The sequence below is a fragment of the Nomascus leucogenys genome, chromosome 23, assembly GCF_006542625.1.
Source record: "Nomascus leucogenys isolate Asia chromosome 23, Asia_NLE_v1, whole genome shotgun sequence".
Classification (NCBI taxonomy): domain Eukaryota; kingdom Metazoa; phylum Chordata; class Mammalia; order Primates; family Hylobatidae; genus Nomascus; species Nomascus leucogenys.
The window spans coordinates 30,718,269-30,730,651 of record NC_044403.1 but is presented as its reverse complement, the minus strand read 5'-3'; the positions used below and the strand labels follow the sequence as shown (position 1 = coordinate 30,730,651).

General features: G+C 36.7%; 1 protein-coding gene across 1 annotated transcript in view; it reads right to left on the bottom strand.

The window, feature by feature from the left end:
* Positions 1-12,383, bottom strand: part of DCP1B (decapping mRNA 1B) — a 58,226-nt gene that overhangs the window by 33,986 nt on the left and 11,857 nt on the right. The window lies entirely within an intron of this gene.

The window sequence follows — 12,383 nt, the reverse complement described above, 5'->3', positions numbered from 1 at the left end:
AAAACAATTCAGTACTCATTGCAAATATTTAATTGTGCATATTCAATGCAAGGAATTCAGTGCTATGGGGGACTGGAAAGACACCTTTGCCCTGAAGGTGCTTGCAATCTAACAGAGAAGCTAGGACAAAATATTATACATATGGTAAAATATAAGCACAGCTAGTAATTGCCTTTATTTCTAGCTCAGATTTAGCATGTTATTTTGAACATATATGTTTACATGTCTGTCTTTTGTGCTAGGATGGTAAACTGTAAGGGGGAAGGGATATATCTTATTCGTTACTTCCAAAACCCAACACAGAATCAGTTTCAACAGACAAGTGCTCAATAACAAATAAGCAAAGCAAACATAAGTACAACATAAAAGACATATGCTGCAGTGAGACATCACAGCTACACAGGGGAATCACAAAAACATCCAGGGAGGTAAAGTTCCAGCTGGGTTTTGAAATATGAGTAGAATTTATCTGGCAGAGATTGGTCAGAATGAGGGAGAGAATTCAAGGAGAAAAAAAAATATTTAAAAGCATGCAGGTAAGAGTGGTCTGCGAAAGTGTGTATGTAGTTGTTTACTTGGAGCATTAGGCAACCATGCAATAGTAGTAGCAGACTTGACCTGAAAGGGAAACTGACCTGACTATAGCAAGTTTTAAATCTTAGGTGAAAACTTTTACTTGGTAGGCATTTAAGATTTTGAGAAGGAAAGCAACTTAATTAGGCTTGTGCTTTAGGAAGATAAATCCAGCTGTGGTTTTGGATGGAGGGGATAAGCCAGACGTGAATTATAAGGCTAATGACATAACCTTTTCATGAATTGCTGGATTCAATTTGCTAGTATTTTTTCCTTTTTGATTGTGTGAAAGTATTAAAAACATTAAATTTACAGTTTAAAATATGTAGTTCAGTGGCATTAAGCACATCCACAATATTGTGCAACCATCACCACTATCCATCTCCAGAACTTTGTCATCATCCCAAACTAAAACTCTGTACCCATTAAAAGATAACTCCCCACTCTCCATTCCCTGAAGCCCTTGAAAACCACTATTTTACTTTCTGTCTGTATGAATTTGACTACTCTAGGTATCTCACAGAAGTGGAATCATACAATATTTGTTCTTTTGTGTCTGGTTTAACTTAGCATAATGTCTTCAACGTTCATTCATGTTGCAGTATATAATTTTATTCTCTTTTGAGGTTGAATAATATTCCATTGTATGTGTATATAATATTTTGTTTACCCATTCATTCATTGATGGATGTTTGGGTTATTCCCACCATTTGGCTACTGTGAATAATGCTACTATAAACATTATTTTGTTTGCATTTTGCTGAGGATTTTTATATCTATATTCACAAGAGCCATTGATCGATAATTTTCTTTTCTTGAAATGTCTTTGCCTTGTTTTGGTATCAGGATAATGCTGCCCTCATAAAATGAGTTGGAAAATATTACCTCTTCTACTTTCTGAAAGAGATTGTGTAGAACTGGTATTTTTCCTCTCTTGAATATTTGGTAGAATTCACCAGTTAAACTATCTGAACTTGGAGTTTTGTTAGATTTTTAATTACAAATTCAATTCCTTATTATGGGACTATTCAGGTTACCTATTTTTCTTGAGTTAATTCTGATGATTTGAATTTCTCAATAAATTAGTCCATTTCATCTAAGTTGCTGAATTATAGTACTCCCTTATTATCCTTTTAAAGTCTGTAGATAGCCTTTCTTTCATTTCTGATATTGCTAATTTGTGTCTTCTTTTTCTTTTTTCATCAGTCTGGCCAGGTGTTTATCAGTTTTACTGATTCTTTTCAAAGATAATCAGGTTTTGGTTTCACTAATTTTCTCTAAATAGTTTTTCTGTTTTTTATCTCATTGATTTCTCTTATTTCTTTCCTTCTGTTTGCTTTGGATTTAATATACTCTTCTCCTATTTTCTTTAAGTGAACGTTTGAATTACTGACTTAAGAAATTTCTTCTTTTCCAATACAAGTATTTGATGCTATAAATTTCCCTCTAAGTCCAACTTTGGTTGCACCTGAAATATTATAATTTTCATTGTTATTCAGTTCAAATGTTCTCTAATTTTCTTTCTTCTTTGACATGAGTTTTTCAGAAGTGTGCTGTTTAATTTCCAAATATTTGGGGATATTCCAGATACCTTTCTGTTGTTGATGTCTAATTTAATTCTATTGTGGTCCCAAGAATATGCTTTGTATGATTTCAATTCTTTAAAAATTTTTAAGGTTTGCTTTATGACCTACGATAAGGTTTATCTTGGGGAATGTTTCATGTGCACTTGAGAAGAACGTGCTTTCTGCTGTCGTTCGACAGAATGTGATATAAATGACAGCTGTTTAGTTGATAGTGTTGTTCAAGTTTTCCATATACTTGCTGTTTTCTGTCCTCTTGCTCTATTGATTGCAGAAAAGTGGAGCACTAAATTCTGCAAGTGTAATTGCAGAATTAAAAAAAAAAACAAAAACTTCTCCTTTCAGTTCTATCACTTTTTGCTTCACACACTTTGAAGCTCTGTATTTAGGTGCATACACATTAATAATTATTATGCCTTTTGGATGACTTTATCCCTATATCATTATGTAATGTCGTTTTCTATCGCTGGTAACTTTTATTGTTCTGACATCTACTTTGTCTGATATTAATCTAGACACCCCAGTTTTCTTTTCATTAATATTTGCACGGTATATCTTTCTTCATCCTTTTACCTTTAACCTATCCATATCGTTACATTTAAAACGGGTTTTGTGTAGAAAGCATATAGTTAGGCCATGCTTTTTTAATCCAATCTGGCAATCTCTGTCTTTTAATCACTATGTTAGCCCATTTACATGTGACGTAACTACCGATATGGTTGAACTTGGGTAGGTCTACCGTTTTATTTTTTGTTTAATGTTTGTCATATTTTTTGATTTCCTATTACCTACCCTCTTTCTTGTCTTCTTTTGGGTTATTTGAATTTTTTAGTATTCTATTTTATCTCTTGGTGATATCTCTATATTTCTTTTTAGTGGTTGCTCTAAGAAATACAATATACATACCTAACTTTACCCAGTCTACTTAGAGTTTTTCTTTTACCACTTCAAATAGAATGTAAAGGCTCTATAAGTGTACAGGTCCATTTACCCTCTCTTTTTATGTTATAGTTGTCACATGTATCACATTCGTATATACTGAACCTCCTCCTGACAATGTTATAACTTTTGCTTTCAACAGTCATATGTATTTTAAATAATTTGAGAGGAGAAAAAATAAATCTCTTGTAATTACCCATATATTTACTATTTCTGTTGTTCTTACTTCATCCTGCAATTCCAGCTTTCCCTTTGATATTATTCCTTCCAGCCTGAAGAATTTCTTTTAGCATTTATTCTACAGCAGGTCTTCTGGCAAAAAAAAAAAAAAAAGTTTTTTATGTTTCCTTTATCTGAGTATGTCTTTATTTCACCTTCATTCCTGAATGATATTTTTGCTGGAAATAGAATTCTAGGTTAATAGCTCTTTTATTTCCAAACTTGAAAATGTTGCTCCACTGTCTTCTGGCCTACATAATTTCTGATAAGAAATCTGTAGTCATTCAACACATTATTATTATTATTATTATTATTATTATTTTTTTTTTTCTTGAGGCGGAGTCTCGCTCTGTCGCCCAGGGGCGCAATCTCGGCTCACTGCAAGTTCCGCCTCCTGGGTTCACGCCATTCTCCTGCCTCAGCCTCTCCGAGTAGCTGGGACTACAGGCGCCCGCCACCATGCCCGGCTAATTTTTTGTATTTTTAGTAGAGACGGGGTTTCACTGTGGTCTCGATCTCCTGACCTCGTGATCCGCCCACCTCGGCCTCCCAAAATGCTGGGATTACAAGCGTGAGCCACCGCGCCCAGCCAGTCATTCAGCACATTATTATCCTGGATGTAACACAATGGTTTTCTCTGGCTTGCTTTCAAGATTTAAAAAAAAAACACAAAAACCTTTGTTTTTCAGCAGTTTGATTGTGAGTAAATGTCATGTCATGGGCATGGTTTTCTTTGGTTTTATTGTTTGGGGATTCACTGAGTTCCTTGAATCTACACATTTGTTTCCTTCACTAGATTGGGAAAGGTTTCAGACACTATTTTTTCAAATATTTATGAATCTCTCCTCTTTACTAGACTTCAATGGCACAAATTAGACCTTCTGATATTGCCCCACAGATTTCTGAAGGCCTGTTCATTTTTTTAAAAACATTTTGGCTCTATATTCTTCAGGCTTGAAAATTTCTATTGACCTATCTATGAGTTCACTAACTCTTCTTTCCACTGTCATCTGCATTTTGCTATTAAGACCATCCAAGAAATAGTATATTATTCCGTTCCAAATTTTCCATTTGGTTATTTTTTATACCTATTTTTATGCCAAGAATTTCTATCTTTCCATTCTTTTCAAGAGTATCTAGTTTTACCTCACAGAGCATGGTAATAACTACCTTAATGTCACTATCTTATAATTCTAACATCCAGATCATCTCAGGGTGGCTACTGATTTTTTCCTTGACAGTTTGGCATATTTTTCTGGCTAGTAATTTTGGATTGCACCCTGGACATTTTTATTATTTTGTGAGACTCAGAGTCCTCTTGAAACCCTCCAGAGAATGTTCACTTTGTATATTTGAGAAAGCAATCAATTCAGTTAGGTTTAGATAAGAAGCTCTGTCTTGCTGTCTGTGGATGATGCTTCCCATGTCAGTTCCATTTTCTTTTTTTTTTTTTTTTTGAGACGAGTCTCCCTCTGTCGTCCAGGCTGGAGTGCAGTGGTGCAATCTTGGCTAACTGCAAGCTCCACCTCCTGGGTTCACGCCATTCTCCTGCCTCAGCCTCCCAAGTAGCTGGGACTACAGGTGCCCACCACCACACTCAGCTAATTTTTTTTGTATTTTTAGTAGAGATGGGGTTTCACTGTGTTAGCCAGGATGATCTCGATCTCCTGACCTCGTGATCTGCCCGCCTCAGCCTCCCAAAGTGCTGGGATTACAGGCGTGAGCCACCGCGCCCAGCGGTCAGTTCCATTTTCAAAGGTGTTTACGTCTGCCCTATACATATACTAGTCTGAAATTTGGAATAATGGTTTATATTATAAGTTAATTCTCAAAGCTGTTGTTATTTCCTGGGTTCTGTTACATGTATGTAGCTCACAGGTAGACCCAGGATTTGCATCAGTTCCTAGTCCTAGACAGAAATAGGAGACCTCCTTTTCCAGCTCCCTCCTCTAGAATTGCTCCCACTCGCCAGCTGTCAGGGGCCTTTTTCCCCAGTCTTCCGGCTACAAAGCCAGGGTTTATATCAGGGTTTTAGACTCTCACACTGTCAGGCAGTCTGTGCAGCCAAAGAAAATAAAAATAAAAATACATAATGGGATTTTCCTCACACTCTTCAGACCACAGGGGCAGAGACAGGCTCTTTCTTGGGACGTTAGGTGCCTGTGCCACCACCATGACCACCACAGTGGCAGTTCAGCTTTCCCTGCAACTGGCTTCACGGTAGGGGTAGAAGAGAAAAACGGAGGTAGGAAAAGAAAAGGGGGAAGTTTTTAGAAAGAGGAGTTTCTCTCGGGTTTTTTTTCCTAGAGTTCTGTGACTTGGCGCAAAGCCAGTTGATAAAAGAGGAAAGAATAAAGCCAGGAACTCACCACCGTAGCAGTTTTTCTTCAAGTTCTGATTGCTCTCCTCAGCGTGTCTGTTGTCATTTACTTTCAGAGGCCCCAGTTAGTTGCTTTTGTAATCTGCCCAGAACTTTTAGTTGTAAACAGTGGAAGAGATATATTGTAGTCAACTTACTCTATTTTGGATGATGCCAGAAGTTCAATCCCTTTTTGCTATGGGGGGTTATGAAACATCCCAAGTAACACATAATGAAAGCCTGAACTGGAATAGAAGTGGGGATAGAAAGAAGGAGAGAAGCTACAGAACCACTCCAGAATTAAGAAACATGGCTGTGAAGACTTCAAAAGGTTTACTATTACCACACATGCTTAAAAAAAAAGAACTTACAGGAACTCCTAGCTTTACAAACGATTTGTTAATACAAATGGGCATTAGAGGTACTCTGCCCTGCTGCTAAGGAAATTATATTCTTGGCCTCTATACAGTTTTATTCTTGAATGGATTTTCCTACAGAAGTAATCCTACATATGCTAGTGCTATATTTCATATGTACATCATTATAATACTAGCATGCTACTCTTAAATAGGTGCACACTGGGCTAAAAAGGCTTTTGTGAGTTGACTTGGAACGCTAACCACAACGAAAATTATGTTTTTTATGAGAGAATGTATTTTGATATCCAATTATATTTTTAGTTTTTATTTTCATGAAAATAATACACGTACATAATTTTAAAAGTTAAATAATACTATGAAGTTTATAGCAAATAGAATCCTTCTCCAGTCACTCCATTCTTGATTACTGCTCCCTAAAAGCAATTTAAATTACATCTATGACAGTTCTTTCTGCTCTCCATTTATTTCTCATCCAATTTTTCTTACGGTATTTAAATCCCTTTCCCATATATCATGTATGTACCATTTCTTGATTTTTAAAAATTGACTCAAGAGGATTCAGTTTTCTTGCAATACACATAAATTCACACACAAACACACACACATACAACCCCATCCTTCCAACATAACGCTTTCATATTCAGTGTCTTTAACTATGTATTATGATTTGCAGAGCTACATGGTGTACTATGATTACATTTCCTTTTTTGTTCAATATTTTGTTTTCCCAGGAATTAAAAAGTGTTTCTTTTGTCTCCCTCCCCCTTGGTTTTCAATGCTCCTTATATCATCACCAAACTCTTAAAAAGTAACTGTAAACGTCCCAATAGATTCAAACTATCAGTTGTCAATTTCTTCTTGGATACCATTCCTGAAGCAATTCACCCTTTGACTTTAATTTAAATCCCCTCCAGTTGCACAGGGGTCATTACGTGACTCTTCACCTTTGCTCTGGGAGATTCCCTTCTTCCTGGATGGTTTGTATATCAGTCACAATAGGCCAAGTTATGCTACAGTAACAAATGACACCAAAATCTCAATGGCTTAGCTTAAATGACAAAGGTTTATTTCTACAAGCTACATGTCCATCATGGGTCACTGTTACCTCTGAGCCATGTTATCTTCATTTCAGAACCTAGGCTGACAAAGCAGCCTCTGCCTGGAATATTGCTGGTCATCATGGCAGAAGGAAAAAAGGCAGTAAATCTTGAGCTAGTTCTTAAAATATTTGCTCAGAAGTGATACATATCACTTTCACCCACATTTCACTAGCCTAAGCAAGTGTATAGCCATACTTGAGTACAACAAGGTGAGTACACATTATCATTCTGCAGGGTGAGTCAATGCGTGGTAGAGCCAACAGAGCCAAGACAAATAACCCTCTGTGAGGAGGCAACGCTCATGTTTGTGAACAATAAAGCTATTACAGCATGCTTCCTATTTCTTGTTTATTCCATCTCTTTCGTAAAATGGATCCTCCACCCTTTGGGTTTATGTCTTTTTTATTTTTTTACTGTCATTTCAAGAGAATTTCAGGAAAACTAGGAGTGTGCTCACTCTGCCATGGTTTACCCAAAAGTCTACCAACCAATCACTTTAAAAGGCAACTTTTTTGAAGATGGCCTTTTTAGAAGATGGGGGCTATCTGTAATTTTCCTTTTCACTCAGGGTACTATTTCCATTATTTATAGCAGTTTTTCCCAGATCCTATAAATGTTAATGAAGGATTTAAACTGTCATTTCTTTTTTCATACAAAACTACCCAAAATGGTAAATTCACTTTAAGACTTAGGAGGAGTTTTCTAAAATAGTTTTAGTCCTAAATATCTTAAGTTTGTCTTTTCTGATTTGATCTAAACTTCAGGTTTACATCTGCAATAAAATCCAGCATCTAAAAAGAATTTCATTGCGATCCTATAACTGTGAATAATAATATATTCAACTTGTTGGCCTAGCTCTGAAATCTCCCTGTCAGCTGGGCATGGTGGCTCCCGCCTGTAATGCCAACTACTTAGGAGGCTGAGGTGGGAAGATCACTTGAGGCCAGGAATTTGAAACCAGCCTGGGCAACATAGCAAGATCCTCTCTCTAAAAAGGGTGTTTTAAATTATCTGGGTATGGTGGTTTAGCCCAGGAGTTCACGGTTGCAATGAGGCTATGACCATGCCATCGCACTCCAGCCTGGGCGACATAGCAAGATCCTCTCTCTAAAAAGGGTGTTTTAAATTATCTGGGTATGGTGGTTTAGCCCAGGAGTTCACGGTTGCAATGAGGCTATGACCATGCCATCGCACTCCAGCCTGGGCAACATAGCAAGATCCTCTCTCTAAAAAGGGTGTTTTAAATTATCTGGGTATGGTGGTTTAGCCCAGGAGTTCACGGTTGCAATGAGGCTATGACCATGCCATCGCACTCCAGCCTGGGCGACAGAGCAAGAACTTGTCTCCAGAGAGCAGAGCAGAGCAGGAGCAGAGCAGGAGCAGGAGCAGGAGCAGGTGCAGAGCAAAGAGAAAAAGGAAAGAGGAAAGAAAAGGGAAAGGGAAAGGAAAGGGGGCAGGCGTGGTGGTTCACGCCTATAATCCCAGCCCTTTGGGAGGCCAAGGTGGGCGATCACTTGAGGTCAGGAGTTTGAGACCATCCTGGCCAAGTAGAGACAGGTGAAACCCTGTCTCTACTAAGAATACAAAAATTAGCCAGGCATGGTGCCACACGCCTATAATCCCAGCTACTCAGAGGCTGAGGCAGGAGAATTGCTTGAACTTGGGAGGTGGAGGCTGCAATAAGCCGAGATTGTGCCACTGCACTCCAGCCTGGACAAATAGAGCAAGACTCCGTCTCAATTGAAAAAGCAAGAAAAGAAAGGAATCCTCATGTCACTGCTGTCTATAACTTAAGTATTATATTTCGGAAAATATATTTCCATATGCTAATATCTTTAGTTGCGAGATGAAAAACACAGTAAATGATTACTATAGGGGAATATTACAAAAGAAGTGGTCTAATTCAGCTTTTTGTTAAATCAGTTTTTAATCTGGTAAAAATTAATCTCTCTAATAACTGATATATGCTTGAATCTCAAGGCTAAAAAAACTGGCTTTTTAAACCTTGGAGTGTACTCTAAAATAACTAAGTGTTTGTAAGTGATAAACTTTGCTCAAATGCATTATTTACTGCTAGTACTTCACTGCTTGGGCCTTGGGTCTCGAAGTTAAGGTTTCTTGGTTCAAATGGTGTTTCCATCTCCAAACAGTCATGGACCACAGTGTATCACTTAATCCCTTTAACCTTAGTATTCTCATTTATAAAACAGGAACAACAGTATTTCCAAGAAAAAGTTATGGGATAACCCATATAAAGACTGAACATAGCGTTTGGCAGTCAGTAAATGTTTGTTGAATAAATGAATGAATGAAATATTTGCCCTAACTTTAACAGCTATCTTATTTATTTTTAAAGTTCATACAGGTCAAACTCCATTTTAACAATGTTTAAACCCTTTAAACAATGTATAAACCCTTTTCTGTAATAAAGTAATCTATTTTGGGTTTGAATGAAGTTACTTTATTTATCAAGCATCTTTTTTTGGCTGATTAAATGAAGAGAGTTTGGGATTTTCATTTCTTTATTTTGCTCTTCTACATTCATCCAATTCAAGAAAGGGATTTTTTTTCTCTCCCAATTAATCTAAAAAATCTCACCACAAACCTCTATTAATCCTACCTTTGTCTACTTGAAATGCCCAAATATGGCCTACGACATACATAAGCCAATGTGAAATGCCAAGACCAGACAGATTCTTGACTATACAGAATATCTTGAGGAAACAGTCTTACAAAAACAACCCTGAGCAAAGCTGAGTTCCTTGCCCAAAGAAAGGCCAATCAACCTATATGCCACCAAAGAACATGTAAACCATACATAATTGTTATATAACATATTTGAATTCTATTAAAACGTTTAAGAGGTATCTGAGACTCTGACAGCACCTGTGGTAAACCCTTCTGTGTACCTTTTTTTTTTTTTGATACGGAGTCTCGCTCTGTCACCCAGGCTGGAGTGCAGTGGCGCGATCTCAGCTCACTGCAAGCTCCGCCTTCCGGGTTCACGCCATTCTCCTGCCTCAGCCTCACCGAGTAGCTGGGACTACAAGCGCCCGCCACCACGCCCGGCTAATTTTTTGTATTTTTAGTAGAGACGGGGTTTCACCGTGGTCTCGATCTCCTGACCTCGTGATCTGCCCGCCTTGGCCTCCCAAAGTGCTGGGATTACAAGCGTGAGCCACCGCGCCCGGCCGTTCTGTGTACCTTTGATGCCCGGGATTGAAAAGGCTTTTGGAAACAACATAAAACCGAATGACTCTGGCTGCAAAGGCAATCGGTATCAGATACAAAGGACAAAAAAGAAAAAAAAGAAAGGCAAAATGAATCCAGAAAAGCAAATAGATCCATTCCCTTTCACTCTTTGTTGTTCAACTGGTTCTATTTCTTTTCCACGGAAATTCATTAGAAACATTTTAATATGCATCCCAAAGGCTGCCTTTAATTTGCATCCATGTTTAATAGTAGAGCAGCACAGGTGGTGTGGAAAAAGCCATGGAAGTGAACTCAGAATCTGTGGGTTTTTACACAGTCTGCCTCCTCACTGGAGTCTCAGCTTTCTCATCTGCAAAATGGCAGTGAAAATGTCTACTCTACAAAATTGTGATTATTAAATATGGTAAAACAAATGAAAATCATTATAAAATATGGAAACATAAAAGAAAATATGAAAAACAAATTAAAATAGAACAGTACCATTCAACAGAAATATGAGGTGAACCACGAACGTGAGCCACGTCTGTTATTTTAAATTAAAAAATACAGAGAAGCAGGTGAAATTAATATTTTATTTTGCCCAATTTATCCAAAATATTGATATTTCAACATGTTAATATAAAATAATAATTGAGGTTTTTTTACTTTTTTTTTTGTACTGTCTGAAAATTGATGCCTATTTGACACTCACAGTACAGCTCCGTTCACACTAGCCACATTTCAGGTACTAAACGGCCACAGTAGTTAGTGACTATCATAGTGGACAGCATATGCTTAGAACCAAGGTGTATGTTTATTAGATCTAAATAGTATTTTCTATGAGATAAACCCCATGGGACTTAAGAAGGTTATTTTTTAAATTGATGCATTAAAGAGTTTGTGTTTTTATATTTTTGGTATAGTAGTTAATACGTGATATATAATAAGAATTTACAATAAAATATTACCTATAACTGATCAGACCATGTATTTATCCAAAATAAAAGCAACCAAAAATGATGATTATAGGTAACTTTGTAGTTATTTTATTAGGACTTAAATTATATATTAATTTGACATAAAATCTAATAATCTCAAAAAAAAAGCCAGACATAACTATAAGCACACAAAACAATTCAAACTATAAACAATTCAAACTGGCATTTCTGTAGAGAAGGAAAGGGTCCTGGAGTTGGAAATCCAAGTCTTTAGTAATAAACTACAATTGATAAAGTGTACCTTTCGGCAAAGAAACATGAGGAGAAAACACAATATTTTTCTGTATTGCAAAACTTTTCGTTTCACAGGACCTGCCATTAGTAAGTCACATTATAGTTTCAATAGCTTTATTTTTTTCCTCTCATAAAAATTTATTCTCTAAATAATAGGATGACCACCTATTAAGACAATTATATACAGCATCATTTTAATGCATCTCAATGATACACTGGGGTTAAAATGTCAAATATTATTTACATTATACTCATTATTAAAGTTACACTGAATAGTGTATGGTAGGCAAATTCTTGTATCTTGAGTTCAAAGAGTAGGATGAAAAATATATAGAAAACATTTCTTTACTGCAAGGTCTTTATGAAAGCTGTCCACAAAGCATAAGGTGCATGTGTGTGCACACATACGTATTTATATATTGAGTATTATGTTCTTGTTTTCTGTGTGTAGAGATGTCCCTGAAACTGGCATATTTTCAGCAGTCTTCCTCTGGGCTGACCAGCAGTGCAACACAAGTGGTCAGAAACGATACGAGAGTAAAATGTAGTATTAGAAAGGTGATGGCTACTTCATTTCAAATCTGACAAGGACTATTTAGTTACTTACTACGACTTCCACATTTAAAGGGTTATTAAATTCTTAATGACTGAAAGAAAGTTTTTGGACTTTGATTTTTTATTTACTTGTATTCAGAAGATGGCACTCCTACACTACAGGACCTCAAACACTTTGTCAGCACACTCGGCCAAAAGTGATACATAAAGAAAAAGTGCCATAGCAGACTCATTAATTCTTCGTTCAGGGT